Source organism: Myotis davidii, unplaced genomic scaffold (genome assembly GCF_000327345.1).
Source record: "Myotis davidii unplaced genomic scaffold, ASM32734v1 scaffold194, whole genome shotgun sequence".
Classification (NCBI taxonomy): Eukaryota; Metazoa; Chordata; class Mammalia; order Chiroptera; family Vespertilionidae; genus Myotis; species Myotis davidii.
The window spans coordinates 1,272,760-1,278,836 of NW_006286673.1; the positions used below are offsets into that span (position 1 = coordinate 1,272,760).

At 42.6% G+C, this 6,077-nt stretch overlaps 1 pseudogene; it reads right to left on the reverse strand.

The window, feature by feature from the left end:
- Nucleotides 1-1,046: 1,046 nt before the first annotated feature.
- The window catches only part of LOC102760028, a 77,863-nt pseudogene continuing 72,832 nt past the window's right edge, over nt 1,047-6,077 (reverse strand).

The following is a 6,077-nucleotide window of genomic DNA, read 5'->3' on the forward strand; positions in this document are numbered from 1 at the left end:
TTTAAAGAAGTAGGAGGATTTGTGTTCAAAAATTACAATAAAGGAGGCTGCTAATCAGTAAAACTCCTTCACATACTTAGAGAGTGACATACCATGCCGAAAGGCTGCAGGTTGGAAGTAAAGAGCAAACACCATGATAACCAAGTTAAAGTGAGTTGAGGGACAACCCTGGTGTCTGGTGCAGCGACATTTGCCCAGGGCACAATACAAGCTTCCTGTCTGGGAAGGGCTGTGGGGTTTGAATCTGAGGCAGGGCAGTGAGGGCAAAAGTCACAGGAAACAAAAATGCATATTGCATCATGGCAGGGGGACAAGCGAGAGGCAAGCAGTTAATTACTCGTTTGGGGCTTTCAAATCTTAGAATAAGCCATGATTTGGGGAATGACAGTGTCACAGCCAGTCACAGGATTGATCCAGGGCAAGTCCCATCTCGGCTGGTGTGCACCTTCCCCTAGTCTGGGGAGGAAGAACCGCCCCACAATCTAAGACACTTTCTGGGGCATTTCGATGGTCCAATGCTGCCAGGAAATAGTAATTAGCCTTTCCAGCTCCTTTGTTAATCTCATTCTCTTGGTTTCTGTAAATTCATTTTTTTAAAAGTCTAGTTCAGGTGTGAATAGTTTTATTAGTTCTAAGAACATTTCAGAAACATACCTCTCCATGCTGGTAGCCAGATCTACTACACCCCTCTGAGTTCCCCAATCACAAACTGATGACTGAAGAAGCAGTCTCTCTACCCTGACAGAGAAGTTAATTTCCCTCTGAAAGAAGATATAAAGGAGGAAAATGCACTAGAATCTATTCAGCATCTACTCTGCTATTTTTTTCCCTTTAAATGTGTGGAGTATTTTTAAAGCTTCATCTATAAAATGGGGGGGAGGAGGAATCAGAGCTAAAAAAAAAAATAAAAGCTAAAAGTATCCATTGAATGACATATAATTTATGGGTTAAAACTTTGATTCAAAGATCTCAAGTCACTTAAGAAATATTTAAATAAATGATTATGAAAATGTTTTTATATTTAGAATTAGCCATCTGGACTCAGTTTAGATGATCCCAATTTTTTTGGCAACATCCAAAGCATCATAGTCGGGAGCCAGTTCAACATATGCCTTCTTCTTTCCATCAGGCCTGATCAGGGCGATGACCTTGGACATGTTAATACCAGAGAGCTTCTTCACAACCTGTTTGATCTGGTGCTTGTTGGCCTTGACACCTGCCATGAACACAGTGCATTGTTGTCTTCTGACTTCTTCATGGCTGACTCGGTAGTCACGGAGAACTTGATAATGGCATAGTGGTCAAGTTTGTTTCTCCTGGGGCCACTCTTCTGAGCATATTTGGGCTGCCTTCAGCAGTGTCTTGAGCCGTCGGAAGGTGAGTGATGTGGGGATCTTTTTGTGTGTGGCTGTGGACGTCTCTTAGCAATTCTTTCTTTGCTTCAAAGCCTTTGCTTTGGCCTCTGCTTTGGGAGGGACAGAGGTTTTCTTTGCTTTCAGCCATCTGAAGGACTGGTGCTGTCATAGGGCAACATTGTTAGAATGAGTGTATACAGATGCTCCTCGACTTAAGATGGTTTCTGCTCCAATAAACCTATCATTAAGTCAGAGGTGCATTAACACACCTAATCTACTGAACATAACAACTTAGCCTTGCCCACATTAAGCATGCTCAGAACGTTTATATTAGCCCACAGTTGGGAGATTATCTTGAGTTTCATCTCAATAGTATTTGCCTTCCTCTTCTTCTTGCCGGAAACAGGAGACCCAGATGGGCATTTGTAGACATTATTGGATGGGAAAACACAATCCACAGTATACAAAAAAGGCTGGCAGCACAGTATACTATAGAGTATCAGATGTTGGCCTGCGTTTTTGGATAGCTGATGGGGGGGGTGGGGGGCGCAGGGGGCGGGCTGCTGCTCTCTGATGCTGTCCAGCAGAAGCAGAGAGTATCGCCCCACATGTCACTAGCCCAGGACACCAAAATTCAAAGTATGGCTCCTACTGAATGCATGTTACTTCTGCACCATTGTAAAGTCAAAAAACTGTAAATTGAACTGTCATAAGTTATAATACACATCCACAGTCTGCTAAGCAAAACCCTTGAGCCCATACACTTTTCAGAGTTTATTTCTTTTTCTTTTTTTCAGAGTTTATTTCTCATCTAATTTTAGAGAGGTAATATGGTGTGTTCACCATATTTTATATGACATCACCAACAGGTTCTGAGGCAGTGTTCTGTATTCAAAACACACTAATATTTATTTATCTAATTGCATACACATTAGAATAAAGAACTTAAACAATTATTAGAAATATGCTCTAAATTCTGGTTAGTTTTTTCTGCCAACTTAGTTTGGACGTGAATAGAACTATGTTTTGATTTCAGGATGGTTGGTGAGCAGCCATGATCAGGATTTGGAATCAGATGTTACCAGAGCTTAACTCTTGCCTCCCCAGCTAATGGCTGTGTGTCCTTGGGCAAACTTAGCTACACTTTCACATGCAAACACAAGTTGCTAATAAATATCTCATGAAGATGTTAAGCTGAGGCCAGAAGAGGCGAAGATGTGCCCCTGGGTGACAGCAAACACCCAGAGCTCTGGCCGGAAGAAAAAGTGCTGTGAGTGCACCCTCGGAAGCAGGGCAGTACACCTGAGACGCACACCTTCCTGAACTATGAGCTCTCAGAAGTGACATTTGTGTGCTTCTTGTTTGACCCAGTACTGTATACTCTAATTTCCTTAAATGGAGTTGAATTACATGAAAGAAAGAGAAATTTGGTCCAGAGATGAAAAGCCTCCTGAGCGTCTGCAAGGTTTTTATGGAAGGAAGCCCTGAAATCCACTCGATAATGCGTCAAGAATAAGGCCTTTCATCTTATATGCATTACCTATGGACACAGACGATGGGGGGCAGGGGAAGGTCTGGTGCAGGGTGGGAACCAGGTGGAAGGGGACAATGGGGGAGAGGGGACTTCTGTAATACTCTCAATAATATTTTTTTTTTAAAGAAGGCCTTTCTGGTTTAGAGTGTTCGGCCCAGCAGCAGGTACTGGAAATGATGACATTGGGGCCACTTCTTTCCCTGTTTTTTTTTTTTGTTTTTTTTTTTAAGAATTTACGGTTTCGTAGTTTTGCAGTAGCAGGTGGTGAATTAATAATAATAATAGTAATAAAGGTGATGATGATGATATCAATAATGATACTAATCATAATAATGAAATCGAAGACCTACCTGATAGGAGGGAATTGCCAACACAATACAAATACACCTCTCACATAATTTGTGTTGAATAAGGTGATGCACTCTGCACCAGTTTTCTGAATGTCCTGTCATACTTGTTTACAAATTCTTTTCCCAAAGCTGAGTGTTTTTGTTGTCCTGCTGCCTTTGCCATGGAGGAGAAAGTGCTGCTCTGAAGCTGGATCCCCTGTTGGGAAGGGAGGACAGTCTCTAGGGAAGACCTTCCATCAAAGAGAAAGTGGCGTTGCCTGTGAGATGGAGCTGGGAGCTGGAGGCCTGCAGAAGCTCTGTGGAAACCCGGCTTCCTGGCTGGATTAAACACTCAGCAATGCGGAACAGATGGCCAAATTTTACTGCAACAAAAGCCTATTTTAATCTGCCCTCCTGACTCTTGCAATATTAAATGTAACTGCAGTTTGGAAGCTCCATGCCTTTGATCTCCCCTCACTGTGGACTTGCCCATTAGGCAGAAGCTGGACATCTTCCAATGTAATCTTGTGTATGCTAAGCATCCTCGATGATAAGAGAATGGCAGGTTTTCATCTCTTGGGTTCCTATATTTATACCAGGGCACAGCAGGCAGAGGAGGGTGATGAACAGTACAGGGGTGGGGTCCCCCAAAAGTTCAGGGAAGACGGTCAGGGTACCAGCACTATCACTGCGCTATCTGTGGCGGTGAGTGTGGGTACTGTGTGATCAAACCCCTAACTAGCAAATCACAGACGCTGTGTATTGAGAGTTACTCTGTTATGTTTACAGCCCATCAAGCACGGCATGGCAAACAAACCACGACAGTTGAAATTTAGGCTGATCATTATAATAGCTTTTCACAGTGCAGCCTCTTCAAGTGCTAAGACATTTGCTGAGATCCACAGACAAGCCGTCTTCTCCTGGGACAGAGGGGAGCTCTGAACTAGAAATGGCAGAACCGAGACAGGGTACTTGGAGGAAAGGGGAGGAGGGAAGGGAACGGGGCCAGGGACAACTTCCTAGTGTTTGATAGGTCCTGTGAATGCCAGCCTCACCCTTGGCGCAACTCCAGGCAGGGTGGATGGAGCTGAGTGTCTGTGGGCCTTGCGTGAAGGTGCAGGAAAGAAGAGTTGTTCCTCTGAGATCCTCCCAGAACCTGCCCGGGGCCCTTCATTCTTTCAGGTACCAGGTAGTCAGGGTATGTGGCCATGCAGCCAGTCATCACATCGAGCTCTGGAAGGTTAATCCCACCTTCCACGGTGTGACTCAGTTCATAGGTTTGTGACCTCCGACGAGAAAGTGTTTGTTTTGCAGCTGTGATTACGGTAATGACTCTGTGCTCCTCCGTGGCCATTTTCATCGGAGGAACTTCAAGTACCTTCTAAGCAATAATTAGCCATACCACTGTGTGTCCTTGGCAATTGAATAAATGAGGCACAATCAGCCTGAACTCTCTGAACCTTAATGACTTGCACTTAGTCCTTAGCGACAAACCAGCAAGAACAAAGGATGTCAGTGTCCAGTTCCTTAGTAGCTGGGGACAACAGTAAATTGGGGAAAAAAAGTATTATTTGAATCCTATTTTTAAATATATGTTCTAATGACACAATTTAGAAAAGGAGGGTTCACTGAGTTTTCTCTGCCTTAAATGGGAAAAGAGAGGGAGGCACAAGGGGAAAATGAAGGAAAAAGAATAACTTGGAGGAAGGAAGAATGAGAAGTAAATGTAAGTTGAATAAAGGGAAAGAAAGGAGGGAGGTGCTCAACCAATGGGACAGGTCTGTCACATCCTAGCTATTTTACCAAGTTATATAGCAGTAGCTTCATTTTAATGATGTTGGTGAAAGAGTAAATGCGATAATAGGATTCTTAGCCTACTGATTGGCACACAACAATTTTAACCATTGTTTCTATATATATGAACAAGAATAATAAACATTATAATTACTAGTAGTGTCTTAGATATTATAAATCGATATTTTCCTGATGAATAATTTTGAGAGTATACTCTTGTAGCAGCTAAAAAGAAACAGATGCCTACAGATGGATGTTCAGCAGTAGGAGAGAGGCAGGTAAATGGGGAAAGAATTTTGATGGAAGAAGATTTCTTTTTAGCATTTCTCAACCCTGAGAAGGAAAATAACATTAACCAGTGAAATATGCTGTGATTAGTAGCTTCAGCCAAAGGTTTTTTGAGCTGAAATAGGTTATTGACAAAAATGTAATTCTGAGATATGGGTAGATATCGCATAGACTCTCTATGCCTGTAAATTCAAAAGCAGACAAAGATCCAGTGAGTGCTTTATATATATTCATTGTTAAAGATAAAAATATGTAGAGATTTAGATATTCGGAGCAATGTGGCATCTTAGCTTACACTGTAAAGCTTTCCTAGAATAAAGAGACCTAGTTTTATTGTTGTCCTTATTTTCTTTTTCTATTATCATTCATCTGTTCTTTAAACACCCTGAAACAATGACTCCATTGGCGCACAGGCTCTTTACTTGTCTGGAAGAGGCTGATGTGCTGTCCAAATTGCTCAATTCTAAGTTGTCATCATGAGGGATCTCTGCACAGACATGGGGTGGAGAGAACCCTTCTGCACAGCTTCTCCTGTCTGCATCCAGCTGCCATCTCAATCAAGCTGTACAGCCAAAGTGTCCTACAGAACCCCAAGGAAAGGCCGCCAGTATATGAAGGCAGTGGATTAGTTGGAGCGGCTGCACATAAAGAAAGCTTAGATGTTGTTTTTGTGACCCTTTCGTTGAACTGGAGGTGACTTTTTTTTCTCTTGCAGGGTAGAGGATGGTTAACTGAACTCTCCCTTTTAAACTGAAACATCATTTGCTCTCCCTGCAG